This window comes from Bactrocera oleae, chromosome 3 (genome assembly GCF_042242935.1).
Source record: "Bactrocera oleae isolate idBacOlea1 chromosome 3, idBacOlea1, whole genome shotgun sequence".
NCBI lineage: Eukaryota > Metazoa > Arthropoda > Insecta > Diptera > Tephritidae > Bactrocera > Bactrocera oleae.
The window spans coordinates 68302217-68327782 of record NC_091537.1 but is presented as its reverse complement, the minus strand read 5'-3'; the positions used below and the strand labels follow the sequence as shown (position 1 = coordinate 68327782).

At 33.3% G+C, this 25566-nt stretch overlaps 1 protein-coding gene across 4 annotated transcripts in view; it reads left to right on the top strand.

The window, feature by feature from the left end:
* CdGAPr (GTPase-activating protein CdGAPr) overlaps window positions 1–25566 on the top strand; it is a 191633-nt gene that overhangs the window by 90467 nt on the left and 75600 nt on the right. For 3 of the 4 annotated variants that reach the window (XM_036361775.2, XM_070106784.1, XM_070106785.1), the window contains one exon: window positions 2016–2030. The gene's annotated coding sequence lies outside the window, so the exon portion shown is untranslated. Of the gene's footprint in view, window positions 1–2015; window positions 2031–23933; window positions 24591–25566 lie in introns of those variants that run through there. The other variant, XM_014235401.3, reaches the window with a different exon arrangement.

Genomic DNA, 25566 nt, shown 5'->3' with positions numbered 1-25566 from the left:
GCACCCATCACTTCCAAGCGTATGAATAGCTACACATTGCTCTGTAGCTTGACTGCGCCGCCTCATCCTTCGAGCGCCCTATCTTCTCGTACCGTCACTGCTGACTGCCGACGCAATCACATTTTCATTTGGCCCCAGCAAACGCCATTTGCTTGGTCTATCGCGGTTCTATAAATAAAAATCGTCTCTTTGTCATGCATTTCCAATGTCTTGTCTTGTCTTCTGCGTCGCAATGTCTTTCGTGCCTTTGCTTTATTACCTGCTCAAGCTGGCTGGCTAGCCGCCTTGACTATTTTCTGCAAGTTTTTCTTACATAGTTGCCTCATATGTCATTATTGTTGTTGATGTTGTTGCTGGTGCTGTTTTTCTATTTCCTCTGCTCATTTTGTTGTCAATTTCTTTTTCATTGTATTTCAATTTTATTATAGTTTTGCGCTCAGTCTTCGCATTGTGATCTTCATCGCTTTCAGTTGTTGCTGCCACAATTCTGTTAAAGTAGTACTTCGTCTTCTTCTGCGTTGAGGACTCTCCTTAAACATGCGCTAGGTTTTTGTATGTGTCCCAGTAACTGGTCTTTTGTGCAAACCCAATGATTCCGACTGCACTCGCTTGCTCATTGAGACAATGTTGTTGTTATTATTCTTCTCTGTGTTGTTTTTGTTGTTGTTGTTGCTATTGCTGTCTATAGATAAGTTTACAATTTATTCGCAATTCAATTAAAAGATAGTCAAGTTATTTTGTGGCAGTTGTAAACTTGCCTTAATAGCATTGTTGTTGTTATTGTAGTAGTGGTTCCATTTGTTTTTGTTGCATCATGTTTAAGCTTGTTAATTTTCTCTCTTTGTTCTGTGTGCTTGTCTGCTATTTGATTGATTGGGAGAATCTTTGAGTTTGTTGGTTATAAAAATTAAGTTATAGTTCTCATTTTCTTATTTGTCGTTTGATTCCATAAGCGATAACTTGTTCTTAATTCATCTTCTCTGAAGATAAGATCTTCTGCGGTTCAAATTATTTGTGCTTCGTTTCTTATTTGTCTTCTTCGTCTCCGTCACTTAGATCTTCATCTCCAGGCGCTCCGCAGACTTTTGCATCCATCTTGAGATACTTCAACGAATATTCGGAAAAAGAGCAGATAAAGTGGCTTAAGGCCTATTGTTGATAAACTTCTGGTATCGCCAAAAGTTCCGTAAACATATAGGTATGTGTATAGTCAAAAAAGACAAAATACATTTGTTTAAGATTTAGAAATTTTGTTTAATCATTAAAACATCACCCTCCGAGGATCTCGATAATATTAAAAAATGTATCACATGATACTAGAAACATTTTTAAAGATACGACATATCCGATTCACCAGAGTTTCGAAAAGCCATGAAAACAACGATTGAGAAAAACAACAACGAAGGAGACGGAGGAGGAGGACATTAAAATACATTCCAACGAGTAGTGAATGTTAGAAGTACACTCTATTCTTAAACAGATTCAAAGCACAAATGAAAGGAAAAGCTCATGCATCCGGAAAGTGACGGTAAGATTGAAGTTAGAATTTCAGATGGATCCGGCAACTTGCTGAGGTACTGAATTATATTGAAAGTATTATATATCATAAAATTAGATTAGTTGTTAAAGATCTGATATAATTTCTAAACTCACAAATTTACTTCAAATGTACCCGGAAACTTACTAAGTCAATCAACAATTACATCAGCAAACAAGAGGATGGACAAAGTATTAACTATACTAATAATTAAACAACTAGAATCATTGTTAAAGATCGGATATGAGTTTTCGAATCAGAAATCACGATCATACGATTTTTTCAATTATGGAGTTTAGATCTTCTGAGAAAGCTTCCTTTTCCTGCTAATAGAAGCTTCAGAGGGATTTTATTGGCACTATTTTAATACAATTTAAAGCTCTCAGACCTAAAAAACTTAAGCGATTTGTATTTTTTCCTATTTTATTATTATACCTATTTATCTCTATCACTAATAATTTTTTTTTCTGTTTTTCAGATCTCAATTGCGATGGTAAGTCTTACCTTTTGGACACATTTCGTTGCTAAGTAGATTTATAACGATTATCGGTAGGGTTATAGCTGTCATTCATATCATTCATCATATTATCAAATTTTACCGACAAGCTGGTATAGCTACACACCTCAAGTTTAACCATTAGGAAATTCAAGTGCTCCAACTTTTTTACAGTTCTTTTATTGGTATTCCGATATACTCGTACACACTCCCAATATACTCGATAAAGTGATGACAGGTTCGTATCAACCACTTTTGAATGTCAAGCAAATCGACTAGAGTTCATATCGAGTTCGTCAATTCTCTTGGTTGGGTAGAACTTTCAAGTCCAGGTCTCTTCAAAATACCCGAAAAAAATATAGTTCATACTGCTGTCTCTTCTCAACAGTACAGAGGATATGATTAGTATGAAGAAGTTTCTTATAAAAATCCCTCAGCAGAATCCACGTTCTGCGCGAAGGTAATGTTACTTTTAATCATTTCCCTCATTTTGCAAACTCATCTCTTTTATAAAGCAGGCTCGATCAACATGGAACTTCAATGATATGTCATATTTTCTCAGTTGCGAAGTAAAGCATACAACGTTTCGCAAAATATTTGCTTTCTAGAACTTTGGATTCTACAACTCTCAAAATATTTACATTTTCAATGAAAACAAGTAAGGAAGTTCTAAGTTCGGGTGTAACCGATCATTTTATGCTCTCGCAACTTGCAAGGATCAAAGCCCGGGAAAATACTTCAGGTGTTGGCAAAATCTTATATTAAAGGGAGTATTGATCCGATTCAACCCATTTTCGACACAAAGACCAAACATTATCTGGAGTTTCATTTATTTACTTTATTATATGAATTTCAATTATATATCTTACACATTTACCGATATTTTCAGTAAAAAGTCAACTATAGGCACTGTGGTCCACATATTTAGTACCTAGGGGCTTGAACAGTTTTTGTTCAATTTACATAATTTTTGGACACAAGGTGGCAAAGTTTTACGCCGATATAATCATTGTTGCTTGATTTGTATACTGGAAAGTGAAAAAATCAGATGGAATTTAAAATGATGTTATATGGGAAATAGGCGTGGTTGTAATCCGAGTTCGCCCATTTTCGCACTATAAGATAGAAGTATGAGAAGAATATAATGTACCGTTTTTGATTGAAATCGATTAAGCAGATCCAAAGATATGGGCTCACCTAAAAGTGGGCGGTGCCATGTCCGATTACGCTCATTTGCAATACTAACCGTCTTACGGTACCAAGAAACATGTGTACCATGTTCATAAGAGACGGACAGACAGACAGTAACCGGGTTTCAACTCATCTCTTCATCCTGATCATTTATATATGTATAGCCTTATATCTAACTCAATTAGTTATAGGCGATCACCTAACAACCGTTAGGTGAACTAAACTATTATACTCTGTAGCAACAGGTTGCGAGAGTATAAAAATCAGCGCTGATCGCTTACCTTGAACAACACTAAACACTTTCTGAGGCCATCAATCCACCAAATTCCAATTTTAATTGTACTAACTGGAAAAGTAAGCAATTTTATCAACACGCCAAACATCGATCTTATTTTACTATACACATACATATGTATAACTCTATATGATATATACAAGTAGGTCTCTGTAAAGCTGTATATCAGCTTTCCTTTGCTTCGATTAGCTAAGAAAATATTTACACTTAAATTAACCATCGATTATTTTTACCACTTGACAGTTTGACATGTTTTCAAATTGGTTTGGCACATTTCGTTGCCAACAAGTCACACGCACACTTACATAAACGAGTGCTCTTCGGGTATATTATGCATGGATGTGTGCGCATTGCTGTAATTGTTTGTATGCGGCATAGATCGGCACTATTTTTAGTGACAGCTCGCTGGAATAATAAACACTTCGATTGCGATCGCCTAAAGTAGACACAATAAGGTGCTAGAACCATCTGTGTGAATGTGTGTGCTGATGCTACTTGCTGATATTCGCCGTTGAGGCTGTGCTCTGATTACAAATTGTAAAATTATCTCAAGTGTTTAGTGCCAACCACATACACACAAACACTTATGTATACTATTTTAGTCATATACTGCAGTAATAGGTAAAATAATAAGGTCCCTAGCAAAGAATTTTTGCCACAATTTTTATTTTAGCTAATTTCTAATTCTAAAATAAAACTATGGGTTACGTTAGGTTATCCTGGCCGGCTGTCACGCCATACAAGTATATAGACCGGTCCGTTAAATTTGAGCTAAGTATTCGTCATACAGGGAGTCAACGCTTTTCCCGAACTTTAAGAGCGACTTGATATCTAATTTTGACTATACGTTCAACCTAAAATTTTCTTTCTAAGATATGTAAGTCATCCCTTTTGTTACTATAACTTTTACATGATCAGATATTAGAACATTAGTCAAGCGTCTTGCATTTCAGCTATATAGCATATTTATTTTGTTTGTGAGAGGCATACAAGTTAGACGTGTTCGGCGATTTTCTGCTGTCGAAAAAAATGGATAAAAAAATTTACATAAAATTTTGTGTGAATAATGGAATTAAGTGCTCAAAAACACTTGAAATGTTGACAGTGGCACACGGTGAGTGTACTCTGAGTCAAAAAAATGTTGCAAGTGGTATAAACTTTTCAGAGAAGTTCGAAAATATGTGAATGCCGGCGCTCGCTCTGTACGCGACAGCACATTAATAACCGATGAAAATGTTGAGAAAGTGTAAAAAATTGCTATGGAGCATCGTCGAATACTATTAGAGAAGTTGCTGTAGATGTCGTCATATCGGATAACTCATGCCATGCAATTTTTTCGGAAATTTTGGTCATGAAGCGTGTGGCAGCGAAGTTCATACCAAAATTGCTTAAAAGGGTCATAACTGGTGACGAATCATGACTATATGGTTATGACATCGAAACCAAAGCCCAATCGTGCCAATGGAAGAGCCCAGAAGAGCCAAGGCTAAAAAACAAAAAATCGCTATCAGAACTCAAGGTCATACCAAAAAGTGTATATCAACACTACTTCGAGTTTTGGAAAAAAACGCTTGTTTTATATCTGAGAGTGACTACTTTGAAGGGGACAAATTATAAATTGATGACTAAATAAATATTGTTTGAGAAAAACGAAACTTCACCCTATTTTTTAAAAACCTTTCTTGTTTTGAGGATATTTTCCGAAAACTTTAAGCTGATCCGGAAAATAGTTTCAAAAATATGGGTGTATTTTTGATAATTTTCAAAAGAGAAGTCTTCCTCAGCGCCAGATCGGCTGCGGGATTGAGGCATTACACATTTTTTGTAAACGGAATTACCGATTTTTAAAATATATTATACTATTAAAATGTACTTTTTTTCAAAAAAATTCACGAACAAACTAATTTTTTCTGACTTGCAAGTAATCTTTAGTAAATAATATATCCAGCTGAAAGTTGTCAAAAATATAAACTCTCTGTGGTCAGTAAAATCTCGGCTATAGGGTTGTCAAAATTTTTTTAATTTATATAAAAAATCAGTGGCACTATTGTGCTGTCCACAATCGTACCTAAGTGTTTATGCGCAAAACTAAGTATTTGCTATTAATTTACGAATTTTTATATTTATAAACATATAATTTATATACTCGTATTAAGATCATTTTGCTGCAGAAATTGTATGTTAATTGGCCATTGGTGCAGCAAGCGGCCCAGAGGCGAATTTTATATTTGTTGGTTGCTATGTAAGCCTTGCTACTTGGTAATTTATGATATTTTTTAACGCATTGGTGATAATTATATACAAACATATGTATGTGCATCCATATAAGTATATACATATGTTTTCTTAAACACTACTTGTACGTGCTTTGAGCGCCTGGCCCAACACTCCACACAATTCTCGCCCAACACTACGCACTGAATATTCTTCACATATATACATATATTTGTATATACTGTATTTCCGCTAGCGCTGCGCCGCTGCACGTTTCAAAAATACACATTTTAGCGCTTGTTATGTTTTTCTAAATTTGGCACTTTAATTACGAATGAATGATGGTGTGTGTCATGCCCCCTACGCTTCGGTGCCCCCTTCGTTTTCATTGTGCAGTAGCACATATAATTTCATTCTCCATTTTTATTATTCTTTTTCGCCTTTTATTTTCATTTTCAATTCAATACTGTCATATTTGGTGCGTTCGCCCCATTTATGGTGAAGGCAAATCACGTGTTTTGGCGTTGAAAACACATTCTTGAAACTGTATGCAACATACATACACAATCATTCTGGGAAAAATAATCGAGTATTTTGAATATGCTCAAATGTATTGAAAGCATTTATCTCCAATTAATTTAGCAACCACTTGGTGTAGTGGCATGTGTAACATAAATTCTTGCTATCAGAGAAGTCTCTTCAGCTTTTCGTCTTTTCCAAAATACACAGCTGTTCTTCTTCAACGCATGGTCTTTGTGTTTCAAAGCGCTTTTGACTTCCAACAATTATGTTCTACATTCATTCAAATTGTTCAGTTTATGGTATACAAAGGAATCAATCTTTAAACGATTCTAAAGAACCCTACGCTAGCCCTCCGTCTTGTAAAAATAATAATACAGTTCTGGATTTGTCATTAATTAGATGGTTTTATTTAACTCAGTTAAAATTATCCGATTTACCATATGCACAATATGCACCGTTTTGTTCGACAATTCGTTGTCATTTTGAATGTAATTTCATAATACTACGGCCATAGTAACCCTCGTCCCTGTTGGCAAAAAACTGAACAGTCGATTTTCACGAGCTTCTATTGAGGCGGCGCAAAATCATTCGCCTGGTCGGTTTATTAGAAAGTTTATTTGGTTTAATCGGCCAGGTGTTCCATCTACTTTTACACCTAGAGCAGTGATTGTTCAAGAATGAATAACATCTGCAGCTGTTACTAAAATTCGGGCTTGTGAATTTATAGGTAGAATTCCTCGGTTGTCAACGTCTAATAAACGGATCCCGTCTATAGTTAATTCGTTGGTTGGAATTATATATGAATCAAATTCAACATTTAAAACATCTAGATATTCGTAGCTTCAATATCATTGGTGTCCAATGGCTTTTAATGTTACTGAAGGTTCATTAATTTCATCTAATAGATAAAGACGGGTAGATGCATAAGAATTTCCTAAGCAAGCTTCCGGAGCTTGTGGCCCCCATCGTGTGGCCTATCGTTGTCTTGATGGAACGATATTCCATTATATATATTAGCCAAAGCGGGCCGCTTCTGGACAATTATTTCTTCCAGACGGTCCAATTATTGACGGCCCAGGCACTAATTAAGAGTTTGGCCGTAAAGGAGTAGCTCATAGTAGATGTTTCCTTGCCAATAAAACTAAATACATAAAAAACCTTCCTGTCCGTCAATCCTGGCTTGGTCACTGTTTGCGCTGGCTTACCGCGCTTCGACCAGTACTCACAGCCTCAGAAATTCATCCATTTTGTTGCGGGTTGGACTTAACGAGTATAGAGTATAGGAGGGTTTTTAATATAAAGATTTCATTTCAGAACTTTAAATCTAATATGATCCTCCAGAAAAGCAGACTGTTTACTATAATATAAATAAAACACTGAGCATCATATCACCCTGTATCAAAGTCATGTGAAGTAGACTACACATTGCAGGACCTACTAACATACTAAATAATCCTAGTTGTCTGACCATTTTCCTCAATACCAAGTTAAGCGATATGATTGTTAGAAAACAAATCATTGCTGGAGTTTTAGGTTAATGCGCCGGGTGGCTGATATAACCGTTATAAATTTTTATTTCTTCGCTGCATCGTGTGGGACGTGAAACTATATACGAGTATTCTGTATTTTTAAAAAGTTATAAAGGTTTACAGATTCTAGTACTTTCTTCTCTTAAGTGTACTTGTACAATACTGTGCCACCTCTGTACTCGCTCGTGGCATCGTCACCGTTCGTCTCGAATTGGGTGTTTCATTAAAATAACCTCGTCATATAATGCATTCCATAGCCACTGCGCCAATGCGATTGGATAAAGCTTTTGTGAAATTTGACGGAAGCCTTTTTAAAGCTTGTATTCAGATCCAAAGGATAGAACTTATTATCTTAATGATGATGTGACTAGATATTGTGCTAAGGTTTTAACGAAAGTTAGGCGAATGCAGTAAAAGTCCATCACATATTAAGCAATCGTAACCATATAATTATGCACTATGAAATAATCAGGTCACCAATTGGTGTGATCTCACAATTCTTTGATTAATGACAATACTTTCACCTAATTGTTTCGGTGGTTTCTATAGTTGGAAATTTTATGGATTATTGTCATCTGCAACTAGGTTTCTATTTTGGGCCCATGTTTATGATTATGTCAGCAAAGTAAAAACATTTAAATGTTTTCTCAAAAGTCATGGATCAAAGTAAGCCAAATTGGAAGAATACTGCCACATAAAACCGACGAAGGTTTTGTTGACATCAAGAGAATTGAATCGGCGACTTACGTGAGCTTTACAAGAAAAAAACTTAAATAATGCGATATTAGTCGCAAATTCACACGACCTCTGCGTGAGAGAAGTAATAAATAAAATAGGTCTGCCCAACTTTATCAATTTTCGTTTGGAAAAAAATACTAACCAATGCTTTTACAATATTTTCTTTCTACTCAGTGGTAGTTTACTATTATTAACTATTCCTTGTTTTAGTAGAAATCAAAGTTCAACTTTTATTCGTAAGTTTTTCGCAACTTTTTACATTTCTTTCACTCATTCTCATGATTCTTGCAAGATTACTTGCGCTTTGTTGAATATTTTGTATTTTCAGTCCATGCGTTCTTATAACTTTTTATCGTTCCCATGCCATTCTTTCTAAATGTTTGTTTTTGTTTTCATTATCTTTTCTAGGTCAACAGCAGCATTGTTTATTCCATGATTCTCATAATTTTTCATATTTATACTTTTTTATTGCTTAATTGTTTGTTATTGTAACAGTTCTTGTAGTTGCAACGCAATTCTAAGTTTCTTCGACGGTTTTCCACCAATTGTTTCTCATAATTTGAAAAAATTTCCCAAACAATTACGTTTACATGTTTTAATCATCTCATCCATCATCTACAGCTCACCCGAGGAATTATGTGATTCACACATTTGAATTTTAATTAACGAAAATATTGACTCATTAATTACACGGAACGATGCCAAGCTATCAATATATGATATTGTGATACTTTTGAAATGTCACACGGTTCATTAATATTTATTGCAGATATCAATTTTTTTAGTAAAACTTTTTTACATTTTTTTTTAGACTCATTCCTATGACATTAAATAGCGTTTCCTCCGAGTTTTCGTTGCGGTTAGCGCTTATTCTCTTAATTGATTGCGCCTTCAGCTCAAATTTTTCCAGTTTTACTCACCAATTGCTCTTTTTACATTTTTTTTTTTTAATTTCAATGTTTTTTATTTATTTTTGTTTTACCACATGTGTGTATTATTGTTGTCATCTAACATTCTTAATTATTTGTAGCAGCAATTTGCTAAAAATATTAGCTTACAATATGTTGGAATGTAGAATATTGTCTGTACTCAGTAGCTCACTACAGTTGAACTTGCTCTGAATGTACTGCCTGTCATTTGGTTTGAGATAATTTAAATTAATGACTTCGAGTAGTTTGCATATGTAAATTTTATTACACATTAGAATTAAGCATGAGGGTATTTAAGCTGGTTGTTGAAAGCGTTTATGTCACTACATATATTCTCAAGCTATTGCTCGAACGTTTCAAGTTGATATGGGCTTGTTTGTGTGGAGGCCTGTTCTCAAATATCATATTATTCATAACCTCGTTAGATATTCCAAATTCATTATTTACTTGGAACTTCATTAATTATATTGTACATAACCAATAATCACTTATGTACTCCAATTTTCTATAAACTTGTTATAAGCCTCGTCTGGTATGGCCTTCAGTGACTTCAGCAAACTTTGTTTTTTCGGTTTCTGCTAATTTTTGGACCGCCATTTGCTAGATTGATAGACAGCTTCGACGTCATATCCATAAACCCACGTTTCATTAATGTATGTCAATTCGGTTGGCGCCCAAAGTTTATATTTGATCTAAAGTAGAAGAACCGATCTCACGCTCAAGTTTGTCTTGAAACTTTGTTTACAACTTGCCTCAAATTCCTACAGTAATAGAACTCAAAATGTCTATGTTTATAACGCTAAAATTTTTAAATCTCTAAAAAAATATGGTATCGATTTTTTAGCCATAGACTGTTTCCCATCCAAAGTAAATATATAATATTTGCAAATGCATTGAGTTTACGAAACAAATTGTTTTGTGTAACAGTCAGTTTAGCGCACGAGAAAATCTTTCTGGAAACCAGCGAATAAATAGAGTTTGACAAGAATAAGATTATGAATCCTTTCTGATTTTGTTCAGGAAATCAAACAAAATAAAAATATATATTACGTAAACCCCAAGCACTGAGAAAGTCTAGGTTAGGTTAGGTTCGATTAAAAGGTCGATCCAAAAATTGATCCCTTTTGGACAGCTGAGAACGCCGGTCCGTTGTGATATCTAAATACTCCTTAGTATTGATCGAAAAGACTCTCAAAAATCGGCAAAACGCTTTGAGCCTGCCACAAATTTGTTGTAGCGTCTGATGTCAATTCCGACTCTTTCGCAAGGTTAGCCGAAGACATGACTTCTGAGATGTTTCAACCTCTGCCTCGCAAAAGCTGGACAATGGAGGAGAAAGTGCTTGAATGTTTCTACCGCATCTTCCTTCATACAACTTTGACAGAAGAACAAGAACACATACAATTGCGACAAGATTGTACTGAAAGCAGTGTTCTCCTGAGTTCCATGCTAGGCCAGAAGGATCTCGTATTATCAAGTTTGCATTTTTTAGCGAATACGTTATGACCAAGCATCCAGACGACTCTGATAATAAAGATTGATATTATCGACCGTTTCGCTTTCTAGTAGCAGCTTTCCCACGAATTCTGTCCTACTCCTTGTAGTACTTATTAGTCTGTTGTTTAATTTGACACTGATTCGAGTTATGATGGCTAAATATACATATATAAATGTTAGATAGAAAACTATCATACACTTTAAATAATATTATTTACATTCAGTCCTCATATTTCGAACGGAAACTTTAACTAAGAAGGTTAAATGAATTTATAGAACATCTTGCAAAAGCGGGTCCACCTTTATTATGGAATTATTTTTTTTATATATTGTTTATTATTTTTATTTTTATGAAAAAAGTTACAATTTCCCAAAGTTTCGGGATCCCGAAATCTCAATGTGTCAATCCCGACAAAACAAGACCATTCTTGTTGATATTTAAAATTTAAAAAAAGCCGAGCTACGATACAATTAAAAAATTCAGGATCCCGAAAAACAAAAGCAATTCTTGTTGATATTTATGCAAAAAACGCCCAGTATACGCAACAAATTGTAGTCTATTTCCATAATGATGTTATGGCTTGACTTCGCTTAAACGAAATGTTGACAGACTAGACCGGCTGTTCGTTAGTCGCGCATTTAGCCTCGAGCGTTTTGGCTAACTGCCAAGTATTTAAAAAATATTTCTGGCCTTATACCGCGCATATTTTCATATTTCGCTAGTTGTCGTTGTTGTACGCGTTTTCGCATTCAAATTTCAAGACAATTTATTTTAGCCAAATGCGTACAAAAACAAAAAAAAATTGTTTTTGCGACTGAAATTTCGCTGAGTTTGCAATAGTTTGCGCGTGCATGCAGATTTGTGTGTGTATGAAATATTTACAATGTCTGTATGTATGTAATTTTTGGCTAATAAAATTTTTTTCTCTTTCGTTGTTGCTTCTCTTTGTACCTATATTTTGTTATTATTATGAATGTTTGTTGTTGCTCTACTTGGCTGCTGCGTTTGGCACGTTATTGTTGTTATTTTCCTCCTTTTTGAAGTTGTATTTTGTCAGTGCAAACAAATTGTTTGTGTATTTGCAGAACTGGGTCAATTTATGGGATTTCTGCGAAGGCGTACTTTTTATAATTGCAAAAATATTTATGTGATTTAATAAGTTGCAGTGGGTGTTTCGCAAATGACACTTTTCGATATGCAATTTTGCAGTGATTTATTCTGAGAAATTTTTATGGCAGATTTTGTATGCGTTGGAACAAATTTTTATAGGGAGTTTATTTTCTTTAAAATGCAAAAAAAATTATTAGTTTTTTATTTTATATTATTCTTTTAATGAAATGGGTTTCAAATTTATTTTCTCATAATTAACAAAAAAATTACAAACATACATATATGTATATGTATATTTTTGCAACAAAATTTTTATAAATTCTACGTTTTACTACACATACATACATATGTATGGTACATATGCTTTTTTAATATTTTAATATATTCATAACAAAAAAACTGCAATGTCTTTCAGTTTTTTGATAATTTTTGTTAAAGTACATAATTTTTAAATGCATGTTTTTATATAATTTTATTTATAAAAACAAATTTTCATTCTTTAAAATGAACAAATTAATATTTTTTAATTGTGATAATTCTTTTACTTAAAATCATTTTTAAATTTTTATTTAATTCTCCTATAATTATAAAATAATTTCAAAAATTTTTTCTTAGTAAAATTTTTAAAAAACTATATACTACATTATAAAATTTGCATAGCAAAAAAAAATTTGAACAAATTTTATATAAGTTTTAATTTTGTTCAACTTTTTGGCAAATTTCTGTTTTTAAATGTTTGTGAAACTTTTTTTATACACATACATACATTTATAAAAATAATTCTGCATTTCATTGCAGGAGCGTATTTTCTTTAAATTAAATATTTTCAAATTTTTATAATTCGTTTAATCAAAATAACATTTGAAATTTTTATTCAATTATAAAATTTGAAAAGATTTTTATAAAATATTATAGATAGAATTTTTTTTTAATTAACATTTTTTCAAAATGTATACTAAAAAAGTTGTAGTAAAAAAAGTTAATTTAAAAAAACATTTATTTTAAAAAAGTAATAAAAAAATTTCTGTACCAGATATTTATTAGTTTTTAAGACAATATATATCAGTGTTCAAATTTTTTCAGTTGTACACAATGTTTGTGTACTTTTTTAACTTCCCGCTAAGAAAATTGAAAATTTTCTAAAAATCGGGAAGATATTGGTTTCACCCCATTTTGCAAAAATCGAGTTCTCAACAGATCTCGACGTTTTGAGGGTCGAGGAAGCTTCCCCGAACATTTCTACGATGATGTCCGTATGTCTGTATGTATGTGTGGATGTATGTGTGTGTGTGTGTGGATGTATGTGACCCTCTTATAACTTTTAAACGGCTCAACCGATTTGAATAAACTAAACGGAATTCCAAAGGGTTTCATTGCACTTGAATTTCGTGTGAGTTTGGACCCAATCGGGCCAGTAGATTTCAAGAAATCTCAAAAATAAAAATTTTGAAAAATCGTTTTTTTCGAATTTCTTCCAAACGACTTGACCGATCGACACCAAAAACTAATCAGTTCTAAACCTTGAAGAAACACATCGTTTGCCGCAAATCGGGTCGAAATCGGTTGATTTACTTGCTAGATATCGAAAACGAAAAATTTCGAATAGCTCAAAAGCAGTGAAAAAAGCGCAATTTGAACGTTAGCGTATGAAATTAGAGGGAGTTGCAGGGATGGCCCTTGAGGCCAACCGTTTTCAACATTTTTTAAGCAATTTTTCATAACAAAAAGTATCTAAAAAAGTTTCGATATAACTATTTATCAGGCGATTAACATATTATACTTTAACCTAAATGTAATCTTACCTTCACCGAAATATACTACATACATTATTTATTAATATTGATTTTTATGACACGTTGATTTTATCATAATGATAAAAAATAATAATTAAAGGAAATGCTATGAGAAAGTAAAACATTTCAAAAATATATTAAATAGCTAGACAGAACTAATTTTTCAACATTTATAGTTTCCTAAATCTAATACAACAGTTTGTAAAATGTTATCAACTCAGTTCTACCCGTTATTACCACAAACTTTACCAAAATTCTAACTCTCTTCTAGTGAAGGCACGTACCTACTTAGCAGTTAATTACACTATTAAGCTTCTGTGATTAGATTTTTGCAAAGATTTAACCAAAACTTATCTCTTCTTTATTATCCAAATCTACCATTGTTAAGTATGGAAAGCTTTCTATCGGAATTCAGAGATTGACTTTAAATATAGTTAGAGACCATACCTTGAGACCAAAATAAGGCTTATAAAGAAATTATCTGTAGTCAGTGTTAAGTGAAATATTCTTAAATCGCCTTAGGCAATACCAACTGACCCTCATTAAGACCAAAGGCGGGGAAGCTTTCTGGAGTTAAACACGGATAAAATATGGAAATATTTCAAGGCAACAAAATCTAAATCTACTCTTAATCTACTAATAAGGTGAAAATTTCTATATTATATTCTTCCCTTTAAATGTTTTTCTGTTTATATTTCATTTAAATCTGCGTTCATGAAAATTATATTCAATTGCACACTTACTATCGCTAATTGTAATGATTACCGATATTAAAGATAATAAAATAAATAATGGAAAAGTATAGATAGGATGCCCCCAAGCTCAGTCGACTATATAAGGAAGCTATTGTATTTAGTTTTCTCAAACTCAGTTATTCATGTACTGACAGTGAGCTGATTTGAAGCAAAATATGTATAGCTTGAATATTTATTGACGTTACAGTAACTAAAGCTTATAACTTATCGAGTACTATGCTCGTTAAGGTGGTAAAATTGTTTTAATGTAATTTACTAGCAATTCACCTATTAAGAAACTTTTATTTGAAAGCAACATCGAACTTGCTAAATATTATATAGTTAAAAAATAAATTACCGATTTCTGATGCATATACACCGCAGAAAATATTTTTCTCCATTCTCTCTCTCTCTCTCTCTCTCTCATTTTTTTTATTTTAAAAGATCATGGCTTAATTAAGGAAACTATTTTGAATATTACTTTTTTGAATAAGTTGTAGAGTATTTTTGCTAGTTAGAGAAGAAAACTACCTACCGCATCGTCATTATACCGGCAGAGTAATGGTGTGTGGCACTTACACGTCACTTAAAACTCTTCTGTAAAGAATTGTCGTTCGTCCAGATCCTGCTTCTTATTACGGAGTACATTCTCCTCGTATTGTGATAAAAAGTGTGATCGGCATCGTTATCCTCTGAGTCGTTGTAAATAAACCTTAGGTTGTCTGTTTTTCCCATTCTGAAGAGAAACCTCTTAAGAAATATCCTTTCCCGGATGTCACATAATAGTATACTTCCTCAAGATCCCTACTGGTATTTTTGTGTAGAAGCGTCCATTCTTTGTCCATTTACCAACTATTTGTCATACTGTTAGAGTTTCTACCGAAACCTTTCTCTTGATATTCTCCTCCAGCCTCCAGATCCTTTTGCGCTTAATAATTAGTATGCATCCACTTATTAATTTAGTTGCCCGCCCTGACACCGTTCGTTAAACTGAGGACACTCTCAGGGTTGCTGAACATTGTACTATATTTAATACCTTGAATCGATGGCTGTCGTTTAGCGTATCCGCCCAAACTTTTGCACCATATTGACGGATGCCAAGAGCAATTTTCTCTTTTGTTTTGTTGATCCTCCATTGTTAGTCACTAGTCGGCTAAATTGCTCTGTTATCTTCTCGACTTTTTTTGAGACGTATTATATTTGTGCTCAAAACGTCAATCACGAGTCTAGGTAGTTTATGAAGTTGAGACTTAATTGTCGGACGACCTAGTAGGCTGATATTCTTAGATTAGATTCGAAATAGAAAAGCATTGAACAAAACATAACCTGGGAGGATTGAAAAACTTTTTTATACCCACTAATACGACAGAGTGGTCTAAAAATATTCAGGGTTCTATTGAATTGACTAGTATAGTGTTTATAAAACGGAAGTTGCTGCAAATGGTGCGGACCGATCTATACATACTAGCAGGTGAGGTTTGTGTTAATTTCTAAGGCCGGCAGGAATTCGGATCTTGTGGCCAAGAATTTCAGAGCCATCAGTGTTTCCTCATTCCTTTTGAAAACAGTCTCAGTGGGAACTTTCTTCCATATCGATTCAATAAAGAACTGCCGAAAGCATTAATTTTCAATTTTCTCTGCTATAGAACGATCATCGAAATGTGAGTACGGGCGCCCCACAAGGGGCAGTTCTCTTGCCATTTCTGTGAATCACGATTGCCAATGAGTTTTTGAAAAAGCTTGAGAAAGCTGGATGCCGATTATCTAGGGCTCATACTAGACACGAAGCTCTCGTGGGAACCCTATATTGAAGGACATAAGAAAGGCATCGGCTTACCTAACTTAAAATACTTAGTCATACCACAAGTTATGTTACAAGTTTAGGCCGTTATAAAAATGAAATTATAATGCAGTTTTTAATAAAATTAATTTTATTCAGTAATGCATATATTAAATAAGCTATGTACAACATTTTATTCGAAATGGTCACATTTTGCCACCACACAAGCCCTCCAGCGATTCGCCCATTGATCAATAGCAGCACGCACAGTTTCTAGATCTTTTGATAATCTTCAAATTTCTGTGGGATATTCGACAAGCCATGTTCTTTCCTTTGACATACTTTTCTATTTTTAAGGGGGTTTCTGCGAAAGTATTTGCGAACATTTTTAATTTTATGGCTGACGCCTTGACGACCAATTCTCTTTCTGTCTATAATTGTAGACGCTGTATGCATTGTAGACTTTGTAACATAATTTATGGCAAGACTAAGTAGATTGCGTAAAAACCGTTTTTATTTTCGAACCTAATTTCGACCAATTCTACTACGTGTCAATATAGGTAGCTGTATGTACGTAATTGGAAAATATTTGCATCGGCTGTCAGCCCACATGAAATTCCAACATAAACGCATATTTACACATTACAACAACAATTTTGTTTGTTGTGCTGTCATTTCGCTTTTACAGCTCATTTAATGTGGCTACGATAAGTTTGTCTAACACCGATTTGCTTGGCCAAATTTATATACCGTTCGTCGTATCAACAAATTTCCAGTTATTTAATTTTGCTTGTTATTGTTTCCGTCTACATTTTGGTTAACAAGATTTAGTTATTAGTGTAATGTTAGGTTTTGTGTGTGTTGTTGTCTTTGTTGTTGCTATCCATTTTTCACTTTGATTTTTATTACAGTACTAAATATATTAATATGGATGTGTGTGTGTTTATAAACCTTTATTTTTGGTTGTACTCAGCCGGCGAGTCAAACTTTCGCTCTTAATTGACCCACATTTGTATTTTAGCCACCAAATTTTGATATTTGTTTGTTGTTGTTGTAGTTTTTATATACACTTTTTTATCGCATATCATTTAATTATCATTTTCTGCTTTGCTCGGCTGCTCGCTTTGCATACATTGTTTTTTATACTCTCGCATAATGTTGCTACAGAGTATAATAGTTTTGTTCACCTTGTTCACGGTTGTTTGTATCACCTAAAACTAATCGAGTTAGATATAGGGTTATGTATATATAAACAATCAGGACGAAGAGACGAGTTGAAATCCGGGTGACTGTCTGTCCGTCCGTCCGTCCGTGCAAGCTGTAACTTGAGGAAAAATTTAGATATCATTATGAAACACATGTTTCTTGGTACCGTAAGACGGTTGGTATTGCAAATGGGCGTAATCGGACCACTGCCACGCCCACAAAACGCCATTAATCATAAACAAATAAATCGCCATAACTAAGCTCCACAATAAGGAAAAATACTGTTATTTGGTATACATGATCACATTAGAGAGCATTTGCAGTTTAATATATTTTTAAAAAGTGGGCGTGGTCCCGACCCCTGATAGGTTTAATGCGCATATCTCCTAAACCGGGTGAAATCGGGTGACAACTGCGCCCACTCCCCATATAACGGTACTGTTAAAAACCATTAAAAGCACGATAAATCAAGCACTAAACAAGCCAGAGACATTAAATTTTATCTCTGGGATGGTATAAGATAATTTTATAGGCACCACGTATCCTTGTAACCCATATCTTGGGATCTGCTTAACCGATTTCATCCAAATTCGGTTCATAATATTTTTCTCATATTTCTATGTTATAGTACGAAAATAGGCGAAATCGGATTACAACCACGCCTATTTCCCATATAACATCATTTTACGTTCCATCTGATTTTTTCACTTTCCAGTATGCAAATCAAGCAACAATGATTATATCGGAAAACTTTGCGTGAATAATATGTTTAAAGTGTGCCACCTTGTGACTAAAAATTGTCTAAATCGAACTAAAACTGTTCAAACCACTACGTACTGAATATGTGGACCCCAGTGCCTATAGTTGACTTTTTACCGAAAATATCAGCCAATGTTTAAGATATATAATTGAAGTTCATAAAATAAAATATAGAAATGAAACTCTCTATAATAGTGTGTTTTTGTGTCAAGACGGGTTGAATCTTATTAATACTTCCTTTAATATAAAAATTTGCCAACACCTGAAGTAATTTCTCGGCTTTGATCCTTGCAAGTTGCGAGAGTATAAAATGTTCGGTTACACCCGAACTTAGAACTTCCTTACTTGTTTTATATTGTTTTGCTACTACTATAATATTTATTAGTTGTTGTTGTCGTTGTCTATCTATCTTTCAGATTTTTATAACAGTTCTGCTGTAGTGTTTACATCAAAATTAAAAAGAAATTGAAGAAACATGATTTCGTTGCTCTTGTACTTCTCTTACTTGATTACATGTGTATACTTATACATACACACATGCACCTATGTTACAACCAAAATAGGCTTTCTTTTCATAACTACTATACAATATGAATATCAGTGTGTATGTATATAAGTGTGTGCATGAGTATAATTGTGTGTGTGACGCGCGTCGATTCACTTCTCAGTTTGCAGCTGCAGAAAGTTTTTGATATCTCCAACCATGTGCTTGTAGGTATTCATGTTTTTTTTTAATAACAAAAATTAAATTTCACCAGAAAATTTTACTTTTTTTTAATAAATATTTTTAAGGGTAAAAACCAGTTGTTCGGTACAGCGGATCGTAGTAGAGAAGGGGAATATGTGAGCTGAATACTATTAAAATGTTGGCGCGGCACCGCCCCTAATAGATTTAATGGACATATTTTACAAACCATTTATCAACCAATATAATATTATCTTGATATTCCTACATATGTATTATATGTTGAATTGCTAAGTCGGACTGCAATCAACTCGCCTACTTCCCATATATCCCAATTTTGAATTCCATTTGATTCTTTTACTTTACAGTATATACTTAAATCAAGTACCAATGAAATTATCGGAAAAACAATTTTGCACAAATAGTTTTTTTAAGGTTTATCACACCTAAAAATTATCGAAATCGGACCATAATTTTTCAAACACACAGATACGAAATATGTGCGCCTCAGTGTACTGGATACCTTTATAACGAAAATATCGTTCAATCTGCTAAGATATGACAATGAAATTCAGAGAGTACGTTTTTCTGTTAATAATGTGCTCTTGTGCCGAAAATTATTGAAATCGGGTATTAATTCCACTAGCCTCCAATAACTAATAAACAAATTTTCGGTCAGTATGTGAGTTGTCTAAGTGAAGTTTAGTACGTGTTTTTTTCTTGAAATAATATGCTGTGATGGATAAAATGGATGATTCTGAACTTTCGATTCTATTCGACCAAAATCGTCATCATTAAAATTAATTGGATGTCTTGTTTTTTTGCGTCCATGAAATGTCTCACAACACAATCAATCGCTACAAAAGCGCAACCTTCAAGTAGTCGTATATTTATCACATAGAGTTTCTATCAACAATAAGTAGAAGATTTCAAGAACTCATGAGGTTGCCCTTCATCTAAGTACTGATTGTGCCCGAGTACGCTAAAGCCCGCTAGCCTAAGCATTTCGTAGTAGAAAGTATTTACAGGACAGTTCACGTGAGATGAAGAAAAGGTATGAAGGTTATGATCAAACCATCTAAAAATAGAAAAGAAGGCAGGTAGTAAGAATTCTATGAGAGAGTGACACGAGAACTCGAATCTGTATGTATACATTTTAGTCAGACTTAACCTTCAAAAGACACATGTTTAAATTTTACGATTGTCAGGCAATATATAATATTTGTGAGATACAGCATTTTGAGTGACGTAAGTTTCGTATTAAAATCAATAATTTTCTGATGAAAAAAAAACTCAAAGAGGATGACCGCAATGACGTCTAAACTTCCAAAAAGGACGAAAACACAAACCAATCTACAATATGATTTTGAATAATCGTAAAGTAAGATTGATCGCGATAGCTGATACCCTAAGACGTCAAAGAAACATGTTAGACATATCGTTAATGAATGTTTTGGTATGCCAAAGCACTGTGTAAAGTCGAATCCGCGGAAGCTCTGACTCCACCAAAGTACAATAATGAAACGTTGATTGAGATAAGTGTTTAGAGTTGCGCAGTCGTAATATTCCCGAACTTTTGTGTTAATATGTGGGAATAGGTGAAGCATTGTTACACTATTTGTCTCCGGAGACTAAGCGACCGTTTTTCGAGTTGACTGGACATGCATAAATTGTGGTATGTCAAAGCCGTGTGTACATAAAGTCGGAATCGTGGGAACTTTCACTCAACCAGAAAAAGGTTAATGAGTCGCTGATTCTGAACAGTGTTTAGACTCTTTCAATCATTATAAGCCCGAATTTTCATGTGATAATAGATGAAACATTGTTCTGGAGTCTAATCGGCCGTCATTCAAGCAGACCGCACTGGCTGAGCCGTAAACGGAAAGAAAGATCCCACAATCAGTCTGCAAAGTTAAGGCACCTATATTTTGGGACGCGCATTGAATATCTTTTGACATTGACTGTCTTGAAGTGACAAATCTGTTAACTGTGACTTCTAGCGAACGTGAGAAGAACGAAATCACGGAAAAGCGAACACGTCTGACAATGTTCTGTGTCACAACTCAATAAAAATTATAAAAACATTTTCTTGAATTGGGTTTCGAATTGCTTCTGGATCTACCGGAATTCTCAGTTTTCCTGTTCGCAGACAACAAGAGTTACTGTAAACAAGAGTTTCCATTAGATTAGTTAAGCTAAGCTGCTGAAGATGGCACTATTAAAGCAACGCCTTCGCCTTCGATTATTAAGTGCATTAAACTATGAAAAAATGATGCCCACGATCTTCAAATAAGAATTTTTAAAAGAACGTAACACAGTGCAGAAACCATCTATGAAAAATTTTATAGTCACGACGCAAACCGATACAAAGTCCTTGAATCAGGGATAGTAAAAAGGAAAGAGCAATGTGGGATTCAGAATTCCTCCAAGTCTTTTTCTACTTTCACCTATAAAAATCCATTATCAAGATTGTCTTTTGTATACAAACTTCCTCGGCTGCCTTGCGGGAATCCCTACTTCTTTCAAATACGCTCATGCTGCGAAAACAAGAGAAGTCACCGAGATGACTAATATTTACTTACCTTGTATCTTCAACATCTGTAGTCTATATATCAATCGAAGTAAACGCAAAAGCAAACTCAGCGCGATGTAACATTATCGAAGCAATCAACAACTTCAACAGTTACCGCAGCACGAACGCGAACGCGAACGAGACGAACAAAAACAAACAGTAGAAACTGCAAGTAATAATAAATATTTAACTGAAACAAAACGCAACGATAACAATAACAATTTGTCGTCGTCGTCAGCAATGGGCGGACTAGGACAGGGATGTTGTGATAAATTGTGATGTGTTGACGGCAAGCTATTTTCTCTTTTGTCAATTTATTTTCGTTTCGCTCTTATGGAGTGCATGTTGAGAGAGCGCGCATGGATTGTGTGAGCGATTTGTATGGAGAGTGTTAAAACGTTGGCGGGAGTATCGCTCGAACGCGTGATTCAAAAAATATTATGTGCTCCACAAATGAAATTATATTTTGGTTTTTTTTTTTTGATTTCTTTTAATTTGTGTTGTGTGTAAAAATCAGCTGAATCTGAACCGTGTGGCGGCCGTGGCGGCGGCACAGTGTCGATGATATTTATGTGCGTCGATTGCGATGACGATGTAAAATCCGAAAAAAAATAGAAAACACAAGGAGTAGATGTGTACATACAAGTACTATGTTCTGGTTGTTGGTTAAATTCGCGCCACACGTAAACGCAATTAAATTGTTTTTGTACTTTTTCTAAGCTGCAGCGACGCCAAAAATGTAATATGATAAAAATTTATTGAAATGCGAAACTTTAAACTACTTAAAATAAAATTCGAAAAAGTTAGCTGAAGAGTAATAAAAAATATACATATATTTAAAAAAAAAATTATAATAATAATAAATTTAAAACATATTCAAAAAAATTAAAATAAAGGGAAAACAAGTAAGGAAGTTATAAATTCGGGTGTAACCGAACATTTTATACTCTCGCAACTTGCAAGGATCAAAGCCCGGGAAATTACTTCAGGGGTTGGCAAAATTTTAAATTAAAGGGAGACATACTATTATTGAGAGTTTCATTTATTTATTTTATTATATGAATTTCAATTATATATCTTACACATTGACCGATATTTTCGGTATAAAGTTAACTATAGGCACTGGGGTCCTCATACTCAGTACTTAGGGGTTTGGACAGTTTGAACTAATTAATTAAAAAAATAAAAATAAAATGAAAATGGTGGCAGGGCTTTTTATAAATATATAACTATTTTAAAAAAATATAATAATTTATTTAGAATTAATTTTTTAATAATTTTTAATTACATTAGTTTTATTCAAATACATACTTGAAACATTAGTTTTATTCAAATACATACCTTTTCTCAAATATATTTTCAGATTTTCGTTTAAACCTTTTCATATAGTATAAGATTAATGTTGTGATAATTTTGTAATAACATAAATTGTATTAAATCCCAAATTTTACATAACTGACAACCTTTTTTAAAATATATTTTAATTTTTTACTTTACTTAAAACTTGTTTTCCAAAAATATGTTTTGTTTTACGTTTTTAAACCTTCTCAATTTGTTATAATTAGAAAGAATTTATGTTTTAACACTTTTTTAATTGCATAAATTTTATTAAATTGCTAATTGTAAATAGGTGGCAACAAGTTTCGAACCATGGGCATCAGTTCGTTGGACTAAAATATACAACTTTTTATTGTCAACTTTTTGCTTAATACGTTAAAAAGAGTAGCATCTTTTTAACCATCTCAAAATATTACTTTTACAGTCGACGCTCACAAATTAGAACCACTTTGTTTTTAAGACGATTCTAATTTCGAAAAATATCTAATTTCACGAAATTTGGCCTAGATTATTATCTAAGGCATCGCTACAATCTCCGAATTTATTGTTCAGATCGGAAAACTACAGCTTATAGCTAAATGGCTGCATCTGACCGATCAAAATCAGAATAAAGATCTTTTTATATCCAACAATTTTCAATAAAAAAAATATTTTATTTTTACCAATAATTTGTAAACAACATTAGTTATTAGAAATAACTGTTTTAATTACAAAAAATTTAACAAATTAAAACAAATAAAAAAATAAATTTGAAATAAAACTTAGATAGTAACCTAACCTAAAATATTAAAAAATAAACATCTTTGCTATTTATTTTGTAATTCTATTTTTCTTAACTTAGTCTCTTAAATTCCCTCACAAATTTTCGCCTAAATAAAGCATGCGCTCTGCATCTTTTATTAACAAAATATTAAATTCTCTCTCTACGTTACTAGCTCTCTTTCTGTTGCCGCGCTTGTGCTTTGTGGGGGTTTTGTTGGGCGTCTATGGCTGTCGCATACATTAGTTGCGCTTTTAATTCGCTTCGTTGTGGTGTTTCAGCTTGTTGGTCGCGCATCAATACGAATACGCCGCTCATACGTTTGAGACACCACGAGTAGACGGTCTTAACGCGCAGTGCTTTTTCCATATTACGGTGTTGTTCAATACTGTTTTTTTCTCGTCTCGCATCTAACGACATGTTGTTGGTCTTGTGAAAGTATAAAAATTTAATTCGATTAAGTTTTAGCGATTTCTACGAGCAAAAAGTGAAAAGTGACTGCACTTAGTGTACAATAACAACTGCAGTGCTTTTGCTCACAAAATCGTAGGCCGTCAAGTGTTTTGTTTTTCAAGCCACCGAAACAGGTTCAGCAACATGTGTTTGTGTGTGGAAAAATAAAAAAAGAAAGAAATTAAAACAAAATGAAAGCAAACTAAATGTTTATTAAAAGCAAAGTAGCAATATAATTTTAAAAGTGCACCACATATGCCAGCCATATGTTGAAAATTAAAATTTTTTTTTGTAAGTGCTTGCAGCTTTTAGAATTATAAAAATTGTCGCCGAAAAGCCAACAATTAGCGCCTGTGACTGCCGTCTGTTTTCACCATAAACAAATATTGCCACTTTTTGCAATACGCCGAATAAAAAAATTCAATCGATATGCAGTGAATTCTTGAAAGAGGTCAGTGTTAAAGTTTATTTAAAAAAATATTAATTAATAAATTAAATAAAAATTAACAACCATTAAAAACAAGAAAAAACGTTTAGTTCGGTAACACAAAGCTATAATACCCCTCATAAATACAAAATAATCCATACAAGACTTAAATTGTGGTCGATCAGTTTGTACGGCAGGTATATGCTATAGCTGTCTGATCTGAACAAGATTCATAGCTTGTACCGTTGCCTTGGACAATAATTTGTGCCAAATTTTGTGAAGATATCTTGTCAAATAAAAAAGTTTCCCATACAAGGAGTGGATTTTGATCGATCAGTTTGTATGGGAGCTATGTGCTATAGTGATCCTATCTAAATAATTTCTTTGAAGATTGTACCGCAGCTTTTTTAAAAAATGCCCTTATTTACATTTACACAAATATTTTACAAATAATTTATTTTTAAAAGCATATTATTGTTTTATTTTACGCTCACCCCTGATAACCTCATGCACTTTTTCAACCCTGCCAGCAATTAAAATATTGTAATTAAGCTCATTTTCAAATATAGTACCGTTATTTAAATACATTTCTGGGAGGAAATAAAAAATAAAGTCAGTGATCGTAAATATGTGTTAATGTCTAGTTGGCTGTCTCAAAGGCAATAACCACAAAATAACAACTGTTTCTATTATTATTAATGCAAATTAGGGTGATTCAAGCTGCTGTTTTCTAAAATATTTTCAAATTTTATATGTAAACAAAACCAAACACAATCGCAACAAATCTGATTTGACAGCTGTCAGTCAAAGTTTGATGTTTGCAATGTAATAATATAAACTTTTTATTTACAAATACTTGAGAATATATTATTAATATATCACAAAAAAAAATGTATTACTGTGTGGAGTGTATACTATTCTCAATTTAAATATTCTTTAAAAATACGAAAACTGACAATAAGACAATTGCTAATTTAAGAGGTTATATCCAATTCCAAGA